The 17911-nt window shown below is 47.4% G+C and overlaps 1 long non-coding RNA gene across 2 annotated transcripts in view; it reads right to left on the bottom strand.

Annotated features, from left to right (window-relative positions):
• Positions 1-13509: 13509 nt before the first annotated feature.
• The window catches only part of LOC109283891 (uncharacterized), an 81984-nt gene continuing 77582 nt past the window's right edge, over positions 13510-17911 (bottom strand). For both annotated transcript variants that reach the window (XR_009460760.1, XR_002091209.2), the window contains one exon: positions 13510-15233. This is a non-coding gene — a long non-coding RNA (uncharacterized LOC109283891). The remainder of the gene's footprint in view (positions 15234-17911) is intronic.

The following is a 17911-nucleotide window of genomic DNA, read 5'->3' as shown; positions in this document are numbered from 1 at the left end:
AGTGCAACTTTTCTGCCACATTGTCAGAAGCAGGATTAAGATACAAATGCTTGTAGTTCCTTTGACAATGAACAGTGGCACAATCATAAAACCATAGAAGTTAGGGCTGGAGGGAACCTCAGGAGGTTGAGGCCAGCATTTCTCAAACTGTGGGCTGCAAAAATATATGAAAGGGTTGCAATCAAACTTTAAAAATGGATTCTTTTTAAAGGAGGAAACTTAGGGAAACCTTGGCTTTTCCCTTGCAGGTTGGCAGAGTTCCAGCCTGCATGGGGCTGCTTCGGACCCCCCCCAACCCCCGCCCCACACACTGGGAGAGTTGGGACTGGCTTTTGATGTTTATAAATGGGTCCTGGTCCAAAAGAGGTTGAGAACCACTGATCTAATCTGACAACTGTGTGCTCAAAGTATGACTGTTCCTAAGTAGATCCTCCCAGCTGATCCCTAAGTGCCAGCATCGACAGACAGACAGACAGACAACTCATGCGCACAGAGTCTATTGCACAAAATAAAACTTTCTGAGGTAACAAGACCATAAAGTTGGGTAAGCCAGCAATAACTCATTATTACTAATAGTGTTACTAATGCATTAGTATTGTAGCTGTCTGTTAAGCAAGATTCCTACTCACTGCTTTTTCTTGGTAACAGTCTTCAATTCCGTTCTTTTCTCACAGCATGCATCTTGCACTGCAGTGCGTTTTACTCCAGCCTCTTCTGTCCTGGTTCTCACTGTAACTTATCTGGAGTTGGTTGAATCTAGAGTTTAAGGGAAGGGAAATTGTGTCTGGTCTGCATGATGAGCTCTAGCACCTAACTTAGTACCGGCAGGATTTAGAGCTTTGTTACATACTACCCTCTGCAGCTTTGCTGAAAGCCACCACATAATGCTCATAGACCATATATATTATCTCAACATCATCTCCAACCTTGTGAAGCTGCTTCTGGACCACTGTAAGAAAAGTTTTCAGGAAGAAATCAGTGGTTTATGAGCCCCAAACTGAATATTCACAGCTAGAAGCACTCACTTTAACTAGTAGGAACTCCTTTCTTCCTTTAGGCTTATGCCTCAACTTCACATCCCAGCAGTAGGAGGCATATTTGTTTAGGGAGATGCTTCACCCTCACAGAGTTGAAGCACAACCAAAATATTCTACAGCAGGGATTCCCAAACTGTGGTATGCATACCCCTGGAGGTACACAAAACATCTCTAGGGGGTATACACAGGAGAAATTGTGTAATGGTGGATTTAATTTTCATTATAATAGTTGGCACTTAACGGGTTAAAATGTAAAACATGCTGGTAGGGGTGTTGCAGGCAGGTGGTCAGTCCAGAAGGGGTTATGCAATAGGAAACAGTTTGGGAACCTCTGTTCTAAAGGATAGAGGACAATCTCTGAGCTAAAGAAAAGGGGAAATAATTCTTTTATTTAAAAAGAAAAGAAGCACCTGAGAAAATAAAGCTGTCATACTCATTTGGCTACCCAGAAAGATACTAGAACAAAGTACCAATCAATGTACATACATACTGCAAAACTGGGGTTGTTTAGGGGACTAAAAACTAAAAAAGTCAACAGTATGCTGCTCTTGCAAAGAAAGCAAAATTCATTTTGGAATGTGCTAACAGGAGTTTTGTACCTAAGACCTGGGAGGAAATTCTGCACTAGTAAGGCCTCACCTGGAATGGTGTACTCAGTTCTGAGATGCATGTTTTAAGAAATATTTTGACAAATCGGGGACAAAAAGGATTCTAGGTTTAGAAGACATGACCTATGAGGAAAAGGTGAAAGAACAGCACTTGTTTTACCTATCAAAAAGGGAACAGTGAAGAGACAGGGTAGGCCCTGGGAAAGATGGAGCCCTGTGTGAACTAGGGAGCCTTTTAGCAAGTACAGGGTCTTTTCTCAAGTTTATTAAAACAAACAAACAACTTTTGGTCACTTCAGTACATAGTTCTTGAATGTGCTGCACTACAATGGCCTGCAAATTATGTTTGAAGCATGCAGACTCATTTCTGCCTTGAGATCTGACTTCGGGGGTGCACACAAAAGGAGAAATAGTCAGAATGGCCTCAAATCAACTTAGTGGTAATTGTTTCACAAAAAGTGGCAAAAAAGGGTTTCACAGGAAGTGGCAGGAAAGGGTAGAGATGGTCCCTTGCAGGAACAGATACCCCATTTGTAATGAGCTCACACCCAGCTGGAAAAGGTTCAGCTTCAGTTTGAAGTGGTGGGGAACTAAGATAAGTCCCCTGCTTCTTCCCCACCACCCCCACCCCCCTTCCCAGGGGCCTGGTTCATACAGGACTTAATTAACCTAAAACATCCAGGCTGTCCAGGAAAAGACTAAATTATTGGTTGGAATGCCTTGCTTAAATCACTTTCTGGCTTGCCTTAGGATACTTTGGCTCCAGACTCCAGCCCCACCGGCTTATAGTCCCTTGGCTTTCTAACAATCTTACTTCCCTTGACGCTGCCTTGGTAATCCAGGTGTCACCATGACTACTCAAGCCCCGATCCCTTACACAGGCACTGCCCAACTTCAGAGCAGCTGTGGACTTCACCCCTCACACATCACAGGCCATGGTCTACACACTGCAAGGGCTGTAGGCCAAGGGAGTGACATGGAGTCCCCAAGACTTCGGATGCATGCAGCCCCCCTACTACAAGCAGCTTGATCCCCTTACTGCTGCTAACATGTCAGCCCCCTGCTGCCAGCACTATGTAGGTGATCCCCACATCCCACTGCTGCCACATGAGCTCTTATTCCCTCCCCACACCCCCCACACTGCATGAGCCTTCATGCAGCTGCCACCATCCTATGGGTGATCCCATCCCCACCTCAGCAGCTGGAGCAATGGAGGCTGTGGTGACTAAGCATGAGTCTGGGGGCCACGCTAACCCCTCATGGGCCAGATGTGGCCTGCAAACCACCACTTACACAGCTCTGCCTTACACCATTGATAACAACCATCCCTTCCCATGCTCTTCTTCCCAGCCCGCCACTGCCCTCAGCTGACCCAGAGTGGAGCATCCACTCCTGCCCTGCTCCAGTTGGGCTGCATATGGAGCCTGGCTCAGTGAGAAGCAGCAGCACTGGTGGCAGCAGCAGGCTGGATGCCTTCCCCCACACCTGCAGCTGGGCTGGCAGGGAACACTCCAGGTGGGGGAGCGGGCAGGGAAAAGGAACCAGCTCACTGCTGCCACTGTCCCTGGCTGAGCCTGGTTCTCTACAGAGCCTGGCCAGAGCAGGCAGGAGCAGCTGCTCTGGAGCCTTCCCTCCCCCCACCCCTGGGGCAGCCAGAAATAACAGCAGCAGTGGGTGCAGGAAAAGGGAGGGAAAGTGCTGCTGAACAAGCTGGGGATAAAGAGGAGGAGGAATTCTTACCTGCTGCTCTCACATCATTGTCAACTGAAAGGCAAATGCATTTCTGCCACAGCACCCCCTCTGGATCTGCCCCTGCTGTGCATGTTGGCTAATGGCTGCATAGCTAATGCAGATCTCACATCTGACCAACCTACAAACACATGGGCCTTATTTTCCAAGTTGAGCACCATTCCACATTGAAGAAAGGCCTGAGCAGTAGTCAGATACCTCTTCGATTGTGTACCCAAATGCATAAGCAAATCGTTTGCAGTCAGGAACGGGTCATCTTGCAGATCCATGACTTGGCCAGAGTTCACCAACCTTGGGTCCGTCTACAAGCTAGATCCAGCTCTAAGTACTTGAAAACAGCTTCCTTACCAACTCCTTTTCGCTAAATGGTAACTTTATAGAAGAGATGAAGTTCTCTTATGACCTTCTCTTTTAACATTGTTTTTGAAAAGATGAACTCTTTGCTTTAGGCTATTTCAGCTGAATAAAACACTGCTACTGCTTTATATTTCAATGTAATGCCAGACAATTTTATCAGACTAAGACCTATAATGTGCAGAATGTGTCACCTTCTGTTCTGCTTGACCACACCTATAAGTAAACTAAAAAAGATTAAGTTCAGAATTATACTTCCCAATTGGTTTCACTTCCTACATTTAAAGGCCACAGGAAGCAGTTTACCTGGGAGTCGGAGACTCAAATTCTAAACCTTCCTTAGCCAGAGGAGGCTTGTATTTGCACCTCTTTCCCTAACCACTAAGCTAGGGGCAAAGTCCCTTATTCCTCCTGTTGAAGCTGTCCTGCTGAGCAGTTGAGAAGTAAAGATCCAGGCCAAAAAGAAAAGCAAGTAAAAAAAAGCATGCGACTATGGCCCAGTGACAGGGACAGTCACATAAGAGAGCTAGGTTTGGCTTTAGCTTCCAGCCTGTGCTTCACAGTGCTGTTTATGTATTTTGCTCCTGCACAACAGATCTAGCTTCTGCTTCTGCTGTCCACTCCTCACTGGAGCTGCTGCCACCAGCACGTTTCATGCTGGGGTGACAGCTCCAACTCTAGAATGAACCACAGCGAGGCGAGCTCAGGGTCTGAGTCCAGCACAGGGAATAGGGAACAAGGCACGCAGCAATGATGGTAGGCAAAGCAGCCAAAGGGCAACTTGGGCTCCATCTGCCCTCACTTGCCCTCCTGCTGCCAGTTGCCATGTCCACCAGGGCCCCACATTCTGCAGCAGGCCACAGCCCCCTCCACCCCCGCACCATGCCCTTCAACTTCCAGTATCTGGCAGGCCAGATACAGGTGCTCTGCAGGCCAGATCTGGCCACAAACAATATACTTGACATCTTGCACTAGATAAACTACAATGGCCAAATTGAGATGCTGAAGTAACCTAGATATCTCAGTGGCTTTTTTACCATTGTGGATTAGGATGAATTCAAACACCTAAAAGCTACACAAGTGGATTTGCACTAGCCCTTGTGGTTTTTCTTCTCTTTCTTTTTTATTTAAAATGTACAGTAGCTTTAAGGATTCACAGTGAGCATTTGAATTTAGAAACACAATAAGTTGGAAATACCCATGTGTTGTGAATTTTCTCCTGCTACCATGATTCACATGGCAGCTTCCATTCTGTACTCAAAGCTATTCAGATTGGTGGACCACATATTAATAAAGTGCAATGGACACCTCCTTGTCCACTTATGATCAAATAGCATCCCTCTTGCTTTCATAACAATTCTGCACATCAAATAGTGAATATATTTTTAGCCTTTTCTAAAGCTATTAGATCTGGCCATGAATTTTACAATAATACAGCTTTTTATAGTGATGCAGACTTCCTCCTAGTAAAAAACAATAGGGCTTCCAGAATCCCATGACTTCATGGCACTCCAACCAAATAGATTGCCACAGAAGAGGCACCAGAACCCACGACTCTGGGATTCACAGATGCTACGGTTGGAAGGGACCTCAACAGATCGAGTCCAACCCCGTGCCTAGGCAGGAAAGAGTTCTGAGGTCAGATGACCCCAGCCAGATGCCTATCCAGCCTTCTCTTAAAGACCCCTAAGGTAGGGGAGAGAACCACTTCCCTTGGAAGCCCATTCCAAATTTTGACCACCCTTACTGTGGAGAAGTTTTTCCCGAGTTCTAGCCTAAATCTGCTCTCTGTCAGTTTGTGACCATTGTTACCCCAAGAGGCTCCCTGGTGAACAGAGCATCTCCGATCCCTTGCTGCACCCCGCCATAATGAATCTGTATATGGCCACAAGATCACCTGTTAGCCTTCTCTTGTGGAGGCTGAAGAGATCCAGGTCTCTCAGTCTCTCCTCATAGGGTTTGTCCTGCAAGTCCCTAACCATATGAGTGGCCCTCCTCTGGACCCTCTCAAGTCAATCAACATCCTTCTTGAAGTGCAGCACCCAAAACTGGATGCAGTATTCCAACTGTGGTCTGACCAATGCCGCATAGAGGGGAAGTATCACCTCCTTGGTTTTATTTGTTATGCATCTGCTGATGTAAGATAAAGTGCAGTTAGCTTTGCTGATTATTTTGTCACACTGATGACTCATGTTGGATAGTTCTAACACATGAACTGTCTAAGGTCAGGGATTGCCACTTCTAATAGCTTTTTTTCTGTACAAAGTTCATTATTTATATGTGCCCAATATACACCCTCTATTAATCCTGAGTCACAATGATCTTGCCCGGAACTGCAGAGCAAAGGCCATTTTCTGCTTAAATGCATGTAATTTCAAGTGATATGAGAATTGTGAACAGCAAAAAAGCTGTCATCCTGCTATCTTGAACTTTCATAGTAGTTCAAGGAAACAGTCAACATTCCTAAATAATCTTGCTTCAAATGCCCTTTGCTCTCCATACCTTAAAAAAACTGATTAATTCTAGCAACCTGGGCTACTGTGTTAGGGAAGAATACAAACTGTTCTTCTGCAAGTTATTCTCAGTCTGAATTTTTTTGAGCTACAGACCATGCAAATACTTGCCACCAGGCTCAGACAGGCTCTAGAGCTCACCTGACTGGTGCCAGGGCTGCAGGGCTCAGCATGGCATGTTGAAACCCCTTTGGGATTCTGGCCCATGCTTCAAATCAAAGCCCAGGAAATGTCTGAGGAAAGGCAACTGACTCAGGCCAAGATGTGCGTGTCTGTCAATTTTGGGGCAACCAAGACGATTCAGACCCTACTGCTTCAGAAGCAGGCTCCCCTGGAGGCTTGCATTGTATCTTGGGAACTGAGCATCAGGCTGGCAGGTAAAAGCAGGGCACTTGTGACTGCCTGTGGCCTCTGCTTGCTGGGGGCACAGGGCACTCTCTCAGAGCACTTACTTGCTTATTGATTTAGATATGTATTTTGGTGTGTGTAGTGGTAGTTTGGGCATTCGAGCTATGAAAATGCCACTATTGGTCATCTTCTGAGATTTGGGGGCTTGTGTGCAGAATTAAGGATAACAAGGCTGCCAGCTCAAGGCTGGCTGTCGTCCAATAAGCTGCAACCTAAAAGCGCAGCCCTAGTTAGCTTGAGAATTTTTTTTACCCCCAAAACATACCAAGCTCAGATGGGCTCCAGAACCCACTTGACAATACCAGGGGTAAGGGGCTCAAACATCCAGGGCTTGGCATGGCATGCTGAAATCTCATGCTAAGCCCTGCATCTTTGAGCCCCAGAGCTAGTCAGGTGGTCTCTGGAGCCTATTTGAGCTTGGCATGTGTTGGGATGGAATTTCAAGCCGACCATGGCTGTACTGTCAGGCTGAAGTCAGCAGCCCACATCCAGCTTTGAGCTCACAGCCTTCCCATCATTATTTCAGCCCGTGAGCCAACGGTGCACTTCTCATAGTCTGACAATGCAAACTACCACTGCATGCATACCAAGAAAAAGAAAGGAAGAAAAAAAATGAAGTGTCCTGAGAGAGGGCCCTGTGCCCAGCAAGAAGAGGCCACAAGCAGTCTCAGATTGCTTTTACCTGACAGCATCATCCTTAGTCCCCAAGGTAAGACACAAGCCTCCAGGATTGCTGGCTTCTTAAGTGGTAGGACCCGAATGGCCTCAGCTCCCAGTTGTCCGAACCACAGAAAACCAACAGTGGCTAATTCCTGGCAGTATCATTGGTGCCTATACAGACAAGCAGGAAGGAGTAGCAATCCAAAGGACAGATGAACTTTGGCAGTCTCTGTGATGTCCTAAATTTGGGCTCCAGGCAGGTAGCACACCACCCAGTCCCCAAATCTGGAGGACAGATTGGTGCCTCTGTCCCCCAGAGAAAGAAGTCACTAACCACCACCACCACTCTTATCTTGCTTCTTGGTACAGTGATCTATTCAGTGTCATTCCAGGCAGTGTGGATGGTACTCTGAGATGCAGCCAACCTTTCCTTGCATCTCATCCAAACCAAAACTTCTGCCCCCAGCATCACCACTCAACCCAGCCAGGCTTCAATCTTGCTGCCATAACGAGGCCCAACTCAGGTCAGAATGCCCCAACCCAAGTACTGAAACCATCCCCATACACTACGTGCACCAAACCACTCAAGGCATTCCACCAATTAATTCTGCCACTCCCCACCCAGATCCAGATCCCTGAAGATCAAAACTTGAACCCAATCAAGTGAGCACCCTGCTCCTAACCTAAGCCCCAGGTCATAGCCAACTGAACGGCCCCTGCTCCATCTGTCCTAAGTTCTCAAACTTCAAAAAAGTAAGGCTTGCCTCCAGCACAAGCACCCAACCAAACAAACTCAGACCCTAGCCTGAGCCTCCAAAAAAGGCTAAACAATCCAGATCCCATCATGAATCCCTAGGCTGCTCCTAACCCTGACAGTCCAAAGTAGCCAGGTCAGCAAGGCCCCTTATCCCAGCCAACCACTTTATGGCTGACCGTTAAACCAGTCCAGGCTGGCCTGAAGCATCCGGCATAGCCTAATATTTTGACCACTCTGTGTTACTGAAGTGGCCGGCTGGCCAGGGTTAGTTGACCCTCTATTTCCCCATATAGACTCCTGTATAGGAGCAAGAAGTATCTAAGCAACAGTGCTGAATCTAACCAACAACTTGGTAGTTCACTCCAGCTTGCTTCTAAATTCTGCTTCATCTCCCGGCTTCTCAACCCAGATTCCTTCTATGCTCCATTCTCTACATCATCTCCAAGCTTCTTAACTCCAGTTGCTCCTAAATCCCACTCTTGGAACATCCTTTTAGCTTCTTGATCCAGCTGATCCTCGGATTCTGCCCACCCATCCTGACCCTGGGCAGGATCTCAATTCCCTAGTGAACCCAGACAGTATCTCAGAATGACACTTGCTCCCTGAGGGCCCAGGGATTCACCCCACAGCCCAGAGACCCCTGCCCAACCCAAAGTCAAGGGATTAAGATGCCCCATTCCTGAAATTGTAAGCCTTCATGCAACTAATTTACAGTACTACCACTCCATCCCACCCCTAGGCTGCAACCAGCCAATAAAGCACCAACTCACTCCGTCCCAAAGGGAGCCCCAAAACTGCTCTCAACCAAGCCAGAAGCCCCTACATGCAGTCCAGGCAAATCCCACCTCACAACCCAAACATCAAGACTGACCCCAAATAAGACAGTACTAAGCTCCCAAGCTTCCAAACTATTTTCTAAAGCCCCCTCCACTCCTCAAAGGATGAGACAAAACCTGCCAAGAATCCAGATTCACCCAAAATAGTCAGCCGCTGCCAGACTTAGCTAACCATAGCAGGCTACCAAAGCTGCAGTCATCCAAAGCAACCACCACATGAAACCCACACCTGTAGGTAGCCACCCCTTCTTAAGGCTACACTTCACCAAGAAACAAAACCAGATGTCCCCCCTTCATTAGCACCCCATACTTCACAAGCCAGCCTGGCCAAGTCAGGCTGCAATCTACATGCTAGAAGCCACCACCTGGTTTCAAGCCTCAACCTACACCCAAAGTGATGGCCTAATTTAGGTTCCCAACCAAATGATGGTACCATCATTCAAATGAAACCAACCATGCCAGGACACCCCTTCCTGTCTGAACACCCAAACATAACTCATTTACAGCACACCTCCTGCTCCCAGTGTACATGCAAGCAAACCAGGGCTCAACGACTCCCAAACTGTACTACAAACTGCACCAACAAAATGACCCATCCCACCAATACTTCCCATGATGCACACAAGGACACAGTCTCTGTCCCCATGCCAGAGCATGTGGTCAAACAAACTGAAGTTACCCCAGCCTGCCCAAACACAAGATTTAACCAAAACAAGGCAAGTTCCCACCCCTTGTATTGCTGGTAGGTGTTGTAGGGCTTGAGTCCCCATTTACCAGTGCCCTGCCCCCCAGCAACGTCAGGATGGGACCCCAAGTCTGTACCACCTGCATGTTCTGGTAGCTGTTCCTGCTTGCCTGCCATGACTTCGTGTTCTTCTTGGGAGATGGTTCCCAGCACGTGGCCTGTCGGATCCTGTACCTGGGCTTCTTCATGGGGCTCCAACCTCCCCTTTACCTCACCTTTACCATATCCACAGCCAAGACAGACATCAATTTCCAAAAGTCCCCTTTAGAGATGACACCTTCTCACCTGCAAAGCCCTGCTTCTGTGGGGTGGTAACCCCCTGGTCAGCTCCTTGTAGGCCATCCTTTGTCTGTAGACTGTGGCCTGTGCAACTAAAATCACCTCAATCTTGAGGTAATAGGAAAATCATGAATAATGGCAACAGAAAACAATCAATCAGTTTCTGCTGATGAGTCCCTAGGTCTAGTCTCCCAGGCCCCAGGGCTGGGGCTTTTTACCTTCCCCCCCACCCTGCTCTTTAAGAGCCACCTTGCAGGCTCAGCTGCTCTCTGCTGCACCTCTGGCAGCTCTCTTGTGGGCCCTCCTCTGGGTCCCCACCTCTTCCCACCTCCACCCTGTCCAGCCTGAGGCTGGGTTGTCTGGGTGACTTTGGACGGTGTTCTCGCTGCTTGCCTTGGCAGCCCTGCACAGCTCTCCCTGTCGTGCCGGCTCCAGGCTGTCATGGCCCCATAGCCCCATGCTGCCACCTGTCTCGTTGCCTGGTGTGGCTCCTGGTGTCCATCCCTCCTCAAGGGCTCCTTGTCAGTGGGGTAGTTCCACAGCACTCAGCTGGCTCCTCCCCGCCCTGGCGCCGCACACCTCTTTTACCACACTCATCTGCAGTGTCAGGTCCTCCTCCTAGACCCAGATGTGCAGCTGGGTCTCCAGTGCCAGTCTCTTCCTGGAAAAAGTCTCCTTAGCTCGCCTCAGGTTCTCCCGAGCCATGCTCCTCAACGCTTCCCCGTCTTCCCCCGGCAGTGTTCCACAGCGTTTTCTTGCCACTGTGCTCCAGCTTCCTTATGCCAGCCCCAGCTGATCTTCAAGCCACTTTTTCAACAGCCGCCTCCTCTCCCTGGCTCCACCCTCTCTCACCTCAGATTCACGGGCTCAGGCAGCTCCGAAAATGGTGCACCTGAGCCTGCCGCCACAGCATCTCCCTGCAGCTGTCTCTCATCATCTCCCCTACAGTGAGTGATGGGGAGAGTCTGGGTGGGCCCCCTCTCCCTTTCTCACAGCTTGTTTCTCTCAGTAACCGTAGTGTGAACCTTTGCAGATGTGACAACTAACTTGGTCAGCAAGTAAAAGAAACCAACTAACACAATTAAACAGAGCACATGGCTTGAAAAGGAGGTAAGGGAAGACCGTACATTATATACACTATATCATAGGTTTATCTTAAAATGGTAGTAGTAGGTATAGTGGTCAGTGTAACCAAATGTATTAGATGATATTTCGCTATAATAAATATTTTTATTAAAATGATTAGATAATTCGTAAAAATAAAAACAGCCTCATCAAAGAATAACAAAGTAAGGTAAAGAAGAAACAGGAACAGCATTCCACATCAGGGAAGGAAAGGGAATAAGGAACAACACCCCCACCTCTTTCCCAATGATATAAAACCCAACTAATTGATACCTTCCAAGTCCACAAGAGCTCTGGTTCAGTCCAATTCCAAAAGTTTAAGTGAAACAAAGAAATTAAGAAAAACCCGATGTCGCAGGGCACCTTAGTGCCTGCTCCTAAGAGAGGAGAAACTGCCAGGGAGAGAGCCCTGGCAGAACCAAGTGAGCACAGCTGTGGGTTGCCGGAGCAACTAAGGGGAGCCAGCTGCCTGTAGGGGGCAGGGCCTGGCCCTTATAAAGCCCAGGGCCAAAGTCAGGCTGGCAGTTCTCTGCCAGCAGCCGGAGAAGCAGGAGCTCCCTTGGCCGAGATATGGGAAGGAGCCTAAGTCGCAAGTACAGCTCATGATAGCCCTGGAGGCTTGAGCTATGATGATGAGTTATGGCCATGCGGCTTGCCTTTGTGTTACAGCCTAGGGGCTTGTGGTTTTGCTTTGTGTTTGTGTTATTACACCCGGAGGCTTGGGTGAGGCTGTAGGGGTTGGAGGAGGCCTCAATCACAGGGACCCCAGAGAGTGTGGGGTGCCCTAGCGCCAGGAGGGCGCATTATTGTTCATAGCGCCAGGAAAGATGCAGCTCGCACGCCAGTGTATGAGCAGCTGGCAGCGAGGAGCGCGGCCAGTGGGTCGCGGGTGCAACCCGTAGGTTGCAGACGGGGACCTAGACCCCGGGTTGCATGTGGGGGAACCTAGACCCTGAAGGCGCAGCTCGCACGCCACTGCGCGAGCAGCTGGCGGCGAGGACCGCAGCCAGTGGGTCGCGGGCGCAACCCATAGGTTGCGGACGGGGACCGAGACCCCGGATTGCGTGCGGGGGAACATAGCCCCCCGGCCCCAGGAAAGGGGCGGTATTACTGAGTAGCCCTGTGTGGGCGCGGCGAGCCCCGGAGAGGGGGAACGCCCTTGTATGTTATTGAGTAGCCCCATGTGGGCGCGGCGAGCCCCCAGAGAGGGGGAACGCTCTTGTACGTTATTGAGTAGCCCCGTGTGGGCGCGGCGAGCCCCAGAGAGGGGGAACGCCATCGTGTTTTATTGAGTAGCCCCGTGTGGGCGCGGCGAGCCCCAGAGAGGGGGAACGCCATCGTGTTTTATTGAGTAGCCCAGTGTGGGCGCACGGGCATAGCGAGCCCGGCCGCAGGCTAGTGCGGCAATACCCTTCAGACCAAGGCAGGGCGCTGCGGTTGCCCCTGAGAAGACAGGGAGTAGCAGCGCGGGGAGCCAGAGTCAGGGAGGGTATCCGTGCGGTTGGCCCATAGGACCGGAGGCCCGCTAGAGAGTCCCGGAGCAGAACCACACCGGCAGGGGAGGCCCAGAGTGGGCCAGATGAGAGTCCCAGCAAGAGGCTGGGCATGAGAGAGGGAGCCCAGGGTGGGCCACAGTAGAGAGACAGACCAGACAACGTCCTTTACATCTGTGAGGCTTGGGGCGTGGTATCAGGGGAGGTAGGAGCCACGCATAGCCCATAAGGCTAGGGCGCTTGGGTAGCGCCCATTGTACGGGGAGACCCACGAGGGGTCCAGGAGCTGACAGGCCTGTGGAAACACAAAGCAGCCTCCCTATTACATATTACATCAAGACGTGGCGGGCGAGAATGGAGGGTGCCCTTGGGCCGAAGTAGCGCGGTGAGAGGGCCTCAAGGAGATCACGGCCCTCTGCAAGGACCCCGCCGTGACACCCGATCAGAGATCATTTATTAGAAGATTAAAACACAACCATCTATAAATATTGGGCAGACTGAAGGGAAATTTGGAGGACCCAAATTTAAGATGATCTGCTGCCAATCTGCATGCCACCCTCCTCCCACCTCTCGAGTTTCCCCACCTGGTATAGATGAGAATCTATTCTGTGCTGTTGTGGGTAGCCAGATAAACTTTGGGATAAATGTTCTCATGTTTTATGGTGCAAGCAAATAAAAGGTTGAGCTGTAGATCTGGTTCTGCCTCTGATCAGTAGCCTACCCCCAAGGTTACCTGTAATCTGGGTAACAATACCTCATATTTTATTACAAAGGCACTGCTGCTTTTAATTCAGGGTGGACTGATTTAAATCAAGCTGATTTAAGTCATTTATTTAAATCACCAGGAGAAACCCTGATTTAAATCACTGATTTAAATCAAGTTTCCCACTGATACTACTTCACATATTTCTTAAACAATGGCGCAAATCTGATCATTAAAATATGTTAATTTACAATACAGCATTTTATAACATCTGCCCTTAATAAAATTTGAAAATTAAAAGTTTCACTGTAACAGACAAGTCATCACAACACTAAATGTACACAGTGCTTAAAATTTCTACAACTAGATCTCATCTTCCCCATTCCCATTGTCATTTTTATTCAGAGACTGAAACAGAAATACAAGTTTTCCTGCTTTTTCAACTCCCAATCAATTTCTTAGCTTTGAGTGAATAATACCAAAAAGATGAAAAATATTCTCTCTGTGCCTGCAGAGGAAGCTACTGCTGTAAAAAGTTGGCTTAGCAACTAAAGGAACTTTGTTTCAAGGTGCCTGGATAATGATTTCCATCAATTCAGGGGAGTGACTTTGTTCAAAACATCATCAGTAAACATGCACTGTTTAAATGGTTCCCCTCCAGCCCTGAAATTTATTATGGATGGCATAACTGAGGAGTGATTTTGAGATGCCCGTGCTATAGCAGCATCATCTTCAAAAGTTAAGCATCTACCTTTATATCCGAGGTTGAGAATGTTTGCAAGAAAATGTGGTGGAGCTAATGCTTGATCCAGTTGCTTCTTTATTGCCTGCAATTTAAATTTCTGGTTAGGTATTTCTTTCTTCAATGTCTCTTGAAGTGCCCTCCAAATTTCGACAGCATCAGCAATGCAGAAACAATCTCTCTGAAGTTTGTTTAAGGCTATGGATATAGGCTTCAGTATACTGAGCATATCTTCTATATTCCTCTTTAATCCAATGTTAGATACTTTGGATGAGATACTTCCACCTGTTTTATCATGGTTTTTTTCACAAGGCCAGTTCTTAACAAGGCCAGTTCTTAATAATTTGTTCAAAACAATCAACCCCAGAATTCCATCAAACATCTTGAGGGACAATTAGTTTGGATCCTCGTGCTCTCTTCAGTGAAGCAGAAGCAAAATGGTTGTTATGGAAATATTTTGTGACTTCAACATTTTCTTTTATTCCTGGAGAAGTACTTAAGTCTTTGGCTAAAAGATGCATTAAATGGGCACTGCAGCCCTATGTTATTAAGGAGCATGCTTACATTTCTTCTTCTAAGTATCTTATCATTTTTGCCACATTTGCAGCATTGTTTGTGACAAAACTGCACATGTGGCAGTTGAATTTTTGTTCAGTTTATTACAGCTTTCACTGCCACTCCTTTTAAATATTCTGCTGTGTGGGCATTTCCCTGTGTATTTATTGTTTCTGTGAGATATGCAACCCCATCTTCTGTTGTCACACAGGCACATATTACCGGATCATTGTGTACATTGCTGCACCCATCAAGGCTTAAACTGGCAAATTTCCCCTCAGTATTTCTTGCACACTGTTCAAGTTCCTTCTCATACACTGTATCTACCAACCTGCTACTAATGTCTGCTCTACCAGGTGGGGTGTAGCCTGGTCGTAAGGACTCAATCATGTAAATGAAGTGTTTATTGTTAACAATACGAAAAGGAGAATTTGTGGCATAACTGAACCGAGGAATCTTTTCATCTATGGTGTCTTGTTGCTATTTGCTGGTCCTTATTATAAACCCTTCCGTGGTGGTGATTTTACTGGATGACTTAAATGTTTTGCTTGTTACAGATACTTTGTTGTCTGAAATATGTTCAGTTGCAGCACTGCTGCTAAAAGTACCAACGGATGATTCAAGTTGTTGCAGATAGACAGTCAAAGTCTCTTACACTTAAATGGGATCCTGAAACAAAAATGATTTTAGAATAGTCATTCTTCTTTGTTCTTCTCACTCTTATTCAGTTAATCGTTTACATTTGCAGCAAGGATGCAGATCCAATTCCAAATTACCAGAAAAGCTAAGACTGACTGCAGTGCACTTAATTTTGGAGTAAGCCCCATTGAACTCAGTGGCACTTCTGCTTTTTGAGAAAACAAGTACAGGATGGGGTTCCGCTGGGAAAACTGAGTTATGCTGAAGTAAAACAGGGAATAGACTTATGGCATCACCATTATGGTCTAGGGCCATGATATTCCAAAATAAGGGGCATGTATTATGTAATATAAAATAAGAAAATTACACCCAGTGGCAACTCTAGATTTCTCTTACTGCCGCTTTCTGTACCATAAACTTGGGTGATAAATTCTAAACCCAGTTAAATAATTAAACAAGCCTTAAGGATTAGATAAAGCTAAACATTTTTTTTCTAGCAACAACTAACATAGCAAACAGCTTGGGAATTTACTTGTTAAATCACACTTATACTAAAAGGCATAGAGTCTTGACGATCTCCCAATAAGCAGTTATCATTACGTTTCATTCTTGCAACTAGGCCCTGCATCTCCTTCTTGCACTACTTACATTTCACACATTTTCCTTTTTTACCCAGGGAAGGAATTTCTTCAAAATATTCCCAGATAGGGTCTCTCTTACACTCAAAAGCCATGACAGTTTTCCTGTGGCAAAAGTGTGGGGAAATATAGGAAGCTGTGTAGTGTACTACTGAATAATGTGTTCCCTTTCTCTTTCCAGTCCACTCCACTGTTCCTTTCTATCTGCCTCTGTCCTTTTCTATATTGTTTCTCTGTCTTTAAGACAGTGTCTTAACTAACTCCTCTGCCTTGCTTGGCCCAGCTCCACCACCACATAAGCACAGAACAACGACAATCTTATCCAGCCTGTGTTTTTGCACAGGTGACTTTAGTCTGCTGAGAAACAGAAACTGAAAGCCCAGAACTTTCAAGAAGTAAAAGCTGGTAGTTAGGCTGGACAGATAGACTACAGCCATTTTCATGAGACGAAAAACTGAAATGAATGCCCAGGTTTGATTGGTAGGTAACTCAATGTCCGCAAGTGTGACAGAGCCATTAATTCATTTTTATGAGACTGTAAGTGTAGGATGTTTCTGACGAGATTTAAATGTAACTGTTATTTTTTGACTGAGAAATTTAGTATATTATTGATGATTCTAAAAACATTAAAAATCTGATTTAAATAAAAAAAATCAATTTTTAATTTTTTTTAAATCATTTTTTACCCACCCTGTTTTAATTAGAGTGATTCTCAAGTATATGATTGTGTTAAAGATATATATAATAATTCTATACATAGTTTCATAGTTGGTAGGGTCGGAAGGGACCTGAGCAGATCATCAAGTCCGACCCCCTGCCATGGCTGGAAAAAGTACTGGGGTCAAACGACCCCAGCAAGGCGTTCATCTAACCTCCTTTTAAAGACCCCCAGGGTAGGCGCCAGCACCACTTCACTTGGAAGTTGGTTTCGGGTCCTAGCCACCCTGACAGTGAAGTAGCGCCTCCTGATATCTAGTCTGAATCTACCCTCTGCCAGCTTGTGACCGTTATTTCTAGTCACTCCTGGTAGTGCTCGGGGGAACAGGGACTCCCCCAATGCCTGCTGGTCCCCTCTCACTAGTTTGTAACAACGCCACTAGATCCCCCCCCTCAGCCTTCTCTTGTGAAGGCTGAACAGGTTCAGGTCCCTTAGCCCTCGTAGGGCCTGCCCTGCTGCCCCCTGATCACGCGAGTGGCCCTCCTCTGGACCCACTCCAAGTAGTCCACATCCCTCCTGAAGTGCAGCACCCAGAACTGGATGCAGTATTCCAACTGGTGCCTGACCAGTGTCGCATAGAGGGGAAGGATCACCCTCCTTGGACCTGCTCAAGATGCATCTGTGGATGCAGACAAGGTACGGTTGGCCTTCCTGACTGCATCCCCACACTGTTGGCCCATGTTCATTTTGGCATCAATAACGATTCCAAGATCCTTTTCTGCCTCTGCACTGACAAGAAGGGAGTTCCCCAGCCTATAGGTATGCTGCTGGTTCCTCCTCCCCAGGTGCAGCACCTTGTACTTGTTAGTATTGAAACCCATCCTATTCTCATCCGCCCACCCCTGTAACCTGCCTAGGTCCAATTGCAGCCTGTTCCTCCTTTCTAGCGTGCCCACTTCTCCCCACATCTTAGAGTCATCAGCAAATTTGAACAGGATGCTTTTTACCCCCTCGTCCAAGTCACTGATGAAGATGCTGAACAGTGCGGGTCCGAGGACCAAGCCCCGGGGGACCCCACTGTCCACATCCCTCCAGGTCGAAAATGACCCATCCACCACCACTCTCTGGGTGCAGCCCTCCAGCCAGTTAGCGACCTATTTGACTGTGTAGGTGTCGACGCCACAGTCCCCTAGTTTTTTAATGAGAATGAGGTGGGACACAGTGTTGAAGGCCTTCCTAAAGTCCAGAAAGACTATGTCCACTGCTACCCCTGCGCCTAAGGATTTTGTGACCTGGTCATAGAAGGCCACCAGGTTGGTCTGACAGGACCTGCCTCTAATGAACCCATGTTGGTTGCCCCTAAGCATAACCTCCCCTGCTGGCCCTTTGTGGACATGTGCCAGGATAATTCT

The sequence above is a fragment of the Alligator mississippiensis genome, chromosome 3 (assembly GCF_030867095.1).
Source record: "Alligator mississippiensis isolate rAllMis1 chromosome 3, rAllMis1, whole genome shotgun sequence".
In the NCBI taxonomy this organism is placed as follows: domain Eukaryota; kingdom Metazoa; phylum Chordata; order Crocodylia; family Alligatoridae; genus Alligator; species Alligator mississippiensis.
The sequence above is the reverse complement of the archived record's forward strand: the minus strand, read 5'-3'. Positions and strand labels throughout refer to the sequence as shown.